Source organism: Sinohyriopsis cumingii, chromosome 14, assembly GCF_028554795.1.
Source record: "Sinohyriopsis cumingii isolate HCF-2022 chromosome 14, ASM2855479v2, whole genome shotgun sequence".
In the NCBI taxonomy this organism is placed as follows: Eukaryota; Metazoa; Mollusca; class Bivalvia; order Unionida; family Unionidae; genus Sinohyriopsis; species Sinohyriopsis cumingii.
The window spans coordinates 72,181,557-72,187,926 of record NC_142974.1 but is presented as its reverse complement, the minus strand read 5'-3'; positions in this window follow the sequence as shown (position 1 = coordinate 72,187,926).

Below are 6,370 nucleotides of genomic sequence, written 5' to 3'. Positions count from 1 at the left end.
TACCATGTGGCCAACAGTTTTGTATATGAGAAATAAAATGCTGAATTCTGCTGTATTGCTCTTCTCTCATCCGGATGAAGGGTTAGGGTTTCGATTGTCGTTTTGGTTAGGGTGCGATGAAGCAATAACATTAAATGTTACATTTTTTTCCTCCATCAAATGGCTGACGCACATTAAATGATGTCCTCACAGTACAGGCTTGTGCTAATACGTTTGTCAAATCAGCATCAGAATGTACTATGTGGCGATCATTGTTTATGGTATCAGATGCTGCTGCTGTAGTTGTATTCGTTTCAAATCAGATTTAGGAAAAGTGTAGAGGTTTTAGGGTTAGAATGCAATGAATCAGTAAATGCAAATATTGACAATAAAGTGAGTGAGACAACTTAAATGCTGTTCTCACAGTACAGAGAAGTGCTAATAAGTGAATCAAAACATCAGAATGTACCATGTGTCGAACGGTTCTGTCTACGAGGAATACTTTGGCTGAATTTCTCTTGCATTATGCGTGTTAAGGGTTAGGGTTAGAATTATAGTTTTGTTATTGGCTAGGTTGGTATGAAGCAATAACTTTAAATGCTATCCGCCTTGTCGCATGAAATTGTTGAGGCCGATTAAATGTTGTCTTGACAATACAGACTTGTGCAAATATGTTTGTGAAATGAGCGTCAGAATGCAGCATGTGGCGATCATTTCTGTGTATTTGTGGCAATGCTACTTTATTTGTCTTGTGTTATCCGGGTCCAGGCTTTGAGTTACCTTTAAGATTAAAGGTTGTTTTGCGGTTAGGGTGCTGTAAAATTGTAAATATAAATGATAAGCATCTTGTCTGATTAAGTGATTAAAGCATTGGTCAAATTAGTATCAGAAATGGAATATGTGCCCAACATTTTTGGTTTCGAGATTAAATATATGCTGAGGTCTACTGCATTGCTCTTGTATCATTATGGTTAAATGGGTATGATTAGGATTCGAGTTTTGGTTAGGATTAGTGTTAATTGTAGGGAGCAATGAATTAGTAAATATAACTTATGAAAACGATCTTACCTCATAAGGCGGCTAACGCAGATTGAAGGATGTCCTCTTAGTACAGACTAGTCCTAATCTTTCTCAAATCACCGCCACACTTTACCATTGAGACATCAGTCCATTTTACGAGAACTGTTGATGTATTTCTCTTGCATTGGATGAGAGTATGCTGCAGATTTCCCATAATATTCTAACACTCGTGCTTATTTCCGTGAAAAGTTGTGTCATGTTTGTACAGAATCTCTTCCTCTAGGGCTAGGAGTAAAGACCTATCAGGTTTTCTTGGGGTTAGAGATGATGTATCTTCCTATTTCGTTGAGTTGTACAAGGTGTCCAAGATTTCTCCTAGCTTGTGAAGCATGCTCCTAGAATTTCCTTTTCTATTTACCATACTTACCTTCAGGAAGATGTAAGTTACCGTTCATGTTGTATCATAAATTTAAGTTGCTTTGTGTCTGCGTAAATATTGTACTGGATGTACGATGTTTCCAACTCTTTCCCTGGGATGTGACTGCAGACTGTTAAAAGTTGTTTTGTTTTCCTATAATGGGAATGTATCAATTAAATTAAAGATTAATCGGTTGTCAGTTACCCACATCATGAAGTATATATGTCAGGTGATTATTTGTAGATTGGTGTTGGCACATTGAGTTTGGTTTAACATCTTGATTTGCACAAGTTGACTCGTCTGCAGGAATACACTTCGATGCGGTTCTTTAGTTTGATCCGTTTGATTTATTGGATGGTTTCTGCATAATAATGTGCACTTCTGCCATTCTGTCCACATACATTCATCAGTACATCAAGTCTCTAGAAAAGAAACCACTGGCAAACAATATTACACCTTTGATAAATTAACTGAACTTACCAACCTCAGTCTTCAAATTTGCAGGATTTTGGTTGCTTTATCTTGTTTCTTTACCACGTAATGGATCTACAAATTCAAGTAAACATTTCAAATATGCACCGAATATAATGCACACTTGTAATTTACAAGATTAAGAAATCTGTGCAATATATATGCAGATTTGTGAAAGTGAGTTTATATATATACCCTGGATGGAAAGATCTTCTGTTGACACTTCTCACTAAGTGCCACCTGGTCTGTAATATTCCGTAATCAACACGTGTATTTCCTTTCTCACACCTTAGTTTGTCTAGCTATAGTTTACAGTAGTTTTCTTCCTGTTGAAAGTTCGTGTACAGCAAGAGTCCAGGCTAATCAGCGTTAGAATGTATCATGTGACCAACAGTTATGTTCATCAGAACGAATGCTACTGTATATTCCTTAATTGACCTTGGTTTAGGGTTACAATTGCCGTTAATAAGATTGTTACCTTGACATTTTAAAAGTTATATTAGGGTTCGGGTGCTCTGACGTAGTGAATCTATATAATAATAACGATCATACCTGATGAAGTGCCCGAAGCAACTTAAATGCTGACATCCCAGTACAGAGTAGTGTTAAATGGTGTGTCCAATCAACATCAAAATGTACCATGTGGCCAACAGTGCTGTTTCCGATAACTTATTCTCCAACGTTTCTGGTTTTTCAGTCAGGGTTAAGGTTAGGTTTAGGTTGCTGTGAAGCAATACCATCTTGTGCTTACTATCATACCCCATGAAAATGTTGACAACGATTAATTTTGTCTCCACAGTACAGACCTGTACTAATATGCTTGTTAAATCAGCATCAGAATATGCTGATATTAAATTAATTGTGTAGTTAGTTTGTATTGGTATCATTTTAGCTATCATTACTGATGAATCCTATTTCACATTGCATAGCATATTAATCTTCCCTGTTTTGTTGTACTTTAAGGTGTCTTTTCTATTAGTTTGAGGTTGTGCAAGGATTATTTTGCCTTATTTTTAATGGCTGAAACGAGGGCATGTGAGTGGTATAATCCGTGTCCCCATGGATGTCGAGGTTGTTGCAGTTTCCAATTGTATTGGTTGTACTTGATTGTCAGGTACCATTTTTAGTGTTCGAGATATTGTTAGTTCTTTAGTTTATTTATTATTGGTTAGGTGCAAAGTAGCAGTAAATTTAAATCATTACGATGTTACTTCATGAAGTGATTGAGGTATAGGTAATGCTGTCCTCACAATGCAGACTAGTGTTATTAAGTGTGTCAAAGCAGCATTAGAGTGTACCATGTGGCCAACAGTTCAGTTTACGAGAAATAAGTCTGCTGTATTTCCTCTTCTGTTATCACGATTAAGCGTTAGAGTTCGAATCCGAGTTATGGTTAGGGTTAGGTTGCGCGGAAGAAAGAACTTTAAATGCTAACAATCTTACCTCATGAACCGATTGGCGTAAATAAAATGTTGTCCTCACGGTACAGACTTGTGCTAATATGTTCGTCAAGTCAGCATCAGAATGTACCATGTGGCGAACATTTCTCTTTATAGGAGCAAATGCTGCTGTAGTTTTCTCGTGTCATCCGAGTTTACGGTTAGCGTTATGGTTCGTGTCAGGGATTGGGTTAGGGTTAGGCTGCAATGAAACAGTAAATGTAAATGATGATAAGGATCTTACCTCGTGATGTCATTGACACTTATTTAAGGCAGTCCTCACAGTACATACTAGTTCTGACAAGTTTGTCATCTCAGCAGCAGCATGTACCATGTGGTTAACATTTATAACCGTAAATAAATGCTGCTTTATTTGTTCTATGTGATCTGGCTTTAAGGTTAGAATTGCCGTCAGGGGTAGTGTTATTTCTAAGGGTTAGGAGTTATGTTTGGGTTAGGGTACACTGAAGCAGTTGATATAACTAATAACGAGCTTAACTGATGAAGTGCTTGACGCAACTTAAATGCTGTCCTCACAGTACAGACTAGTGCTAATAGGTGTCACATCAGCAGCAGAATGTACCATGTGGCCAACAGTTTTGTTTTGCAATAAATAATTCTGCTACGTTTCTCTTCTTTCATTCAGATTAAGGCTTAGAGTTGGGGTTAGGCTGCGATGCAGAAAGTACTTTCAATGTTTATTGTCTTACCGCATCAAATGTTTGACGCCGACTAATGCTGTCCCAACAGTACATACTTGTATTAATGTTTGATAAATCAGCATCAATATATGTACCATGTGGCAAGCAGTTCTGTTTATGCGGGGGAAACAACGCAACATGTCTCGTCTCATCCGGTTCTAGGGTTAGAGTTTGCGTTAAGGTTAGCAGTTAGGTTAGGGTTAGAGTACAATGAAACAATAAGCATAAATAATAAGCCTCTTGCCTCATGAAGTGATTGACGTAAATTAAATGCGGTTCCCATAGTACAGGCTAGTGCTAATAACTTTGTCGAAATAGCATCAGAATGTACCATGTGGCCAACAGTTTTGTATATGAGAAATAAAATGCTGAATTCTGCTGTATTGCTCTTCTCTCATCCGGATGAAGGGTTAGGGTTTCGATTGTCGTTTTGGTTAGGGTGCGATGAAGCAATAACATTAAATGTTACATTTTTTTCCTCCATCAAATGGCTGACGCACATTAAATGATGTCCTCACAGTACAGGCTTGTGCTAATACGTTTGTCAAATCAGCATCAGAATGTACTATGTGGCGATCATTGTTTATGGTATCAGATGCTGCTGCTGTAGTTGTATTCGTTTCAAATCAGATTTAGGAAAAGTGTAGAGGTTTTAGGGTTAGAATGCAATGAATCAGTAAATGCAAATATTGACAATAAAGTGAGTGAGACAACTTAAATGCTGTTCTCACAGTACAGAGAAGTGCTAATAAGTGAATCAAAACATCAGAATGTACCATGTGTCGAACGGTTCTGTCTACGAGGAATACTTTGGCTGAATTTCTCTTGCATTATGCGTGTTAAGGGTTAGGGTTAGAATTATAGTTTTGTTATTGGCTAGGTTGGTATGAAGCAATAACTTTAAATGCTATCCGCCTTGTCGCATGAAATTGTTGAGGCCGATTAAATGTTGTCTTGACAATACAGACTTGTGCAAATATGTTTGTGAAATGAGCGTCAGAATGCAGCATGTGGCGATCATTTCTGTGTATTTGTGGCAATGCTACTTTATTTGTCTTGTGTTATCCGGGTCCAGGCTTTGAGTTACCTTTAAGATTAAAGGTTGTTTTGCGGTTAGGGTGCTGTAAAATTGTAAATATAAATGATAAGCATCTTGTCTGATTAAGTGATTAAAGCATTGGTCAAATTAGTATCAGAAATGGAATATGTGCCCAACATTTTTGGTTTCGAGATTAAATATATGCTGAGGTCTACTGCATTGCTCTTGTATCATTATGGTTAAATGGGTATGATTAGGATTCGAGTTTTGGTTAGGATTAGTGTTAATTGTAGGGAGCAATGAATTAGTAAATATTACTTATGAAAACGATCTTACCTCATAAGGCGGCTAACGCAGATTGAAGGATGTCCTCTTAGTACAGACTAGTCCTAATCTTTCTCAAATCACCGCCACACTTTACCATTGAGACATCAGTCCATTTTACGAGAACTGTTGATGTATTTCTCTTGCATTGGATGAGAGTATGCTGCAGATTTCCCATAATATTCTAACACTCGTGCTTATTTCCGTGAAAAGTTGTGTCATGTTTGTACAGGATCTCCTCCTCTAGGGCTAGAAGTAAAGACCTATCAGGTTTTCTTGGGGTTAGAGATGATGTATCTTCCTATTTCGTTGAGTTGTACAAGGTGTCCAAGATTTCTCCTAGCTTGTGAAGCATGCTCCTAGAATTTCCTTTTCTATTTACCATACTTACCTTCAGGAAGATGTAAGTTACCGTTCATGTTGTATCATAAATTTAAGTTGCTTTGTGTCTGCGTAAATATTGTACTGGATGTACGATGTTTCCAACTCTTTCCCTGGGATGTGACTGCAGACTGTTAAAAGTTGTTTTGTTTTCCTATAATGGGAATGTATCAATTAAATTAAAGATTAATCGGTTGTCAGTTACCCACATCATGAAGTATATATGTCAGGTGATTATTTGTAGATTGGTGCACATTGAGTTTGGTTTAAGATCTTGATTTGCACAAGTTGACTCGTCTGCAGGAATACACTTCGATGCGGTTCTTTAGTTTGATCCGTTTGATTTATTGGATGGTTTCTGCATAATAATGTGCACTTCTGCCATTCTGTCCACATACATTCATCAGTACATCAAGTCTCTAGAAAAGAAACCACTGGCAAACAATATTACACCTTTGATAAATTAACTGAACTTACCAACCTCAGTCTTCAAATTTGCAGGATTTTGGTTGCTTTATCTTGTTTCTTTACCACGTAATGGATCTACAAATTCAAGTAAACATTTCAAATATGCACCGAATATAATGCACACTTGTAA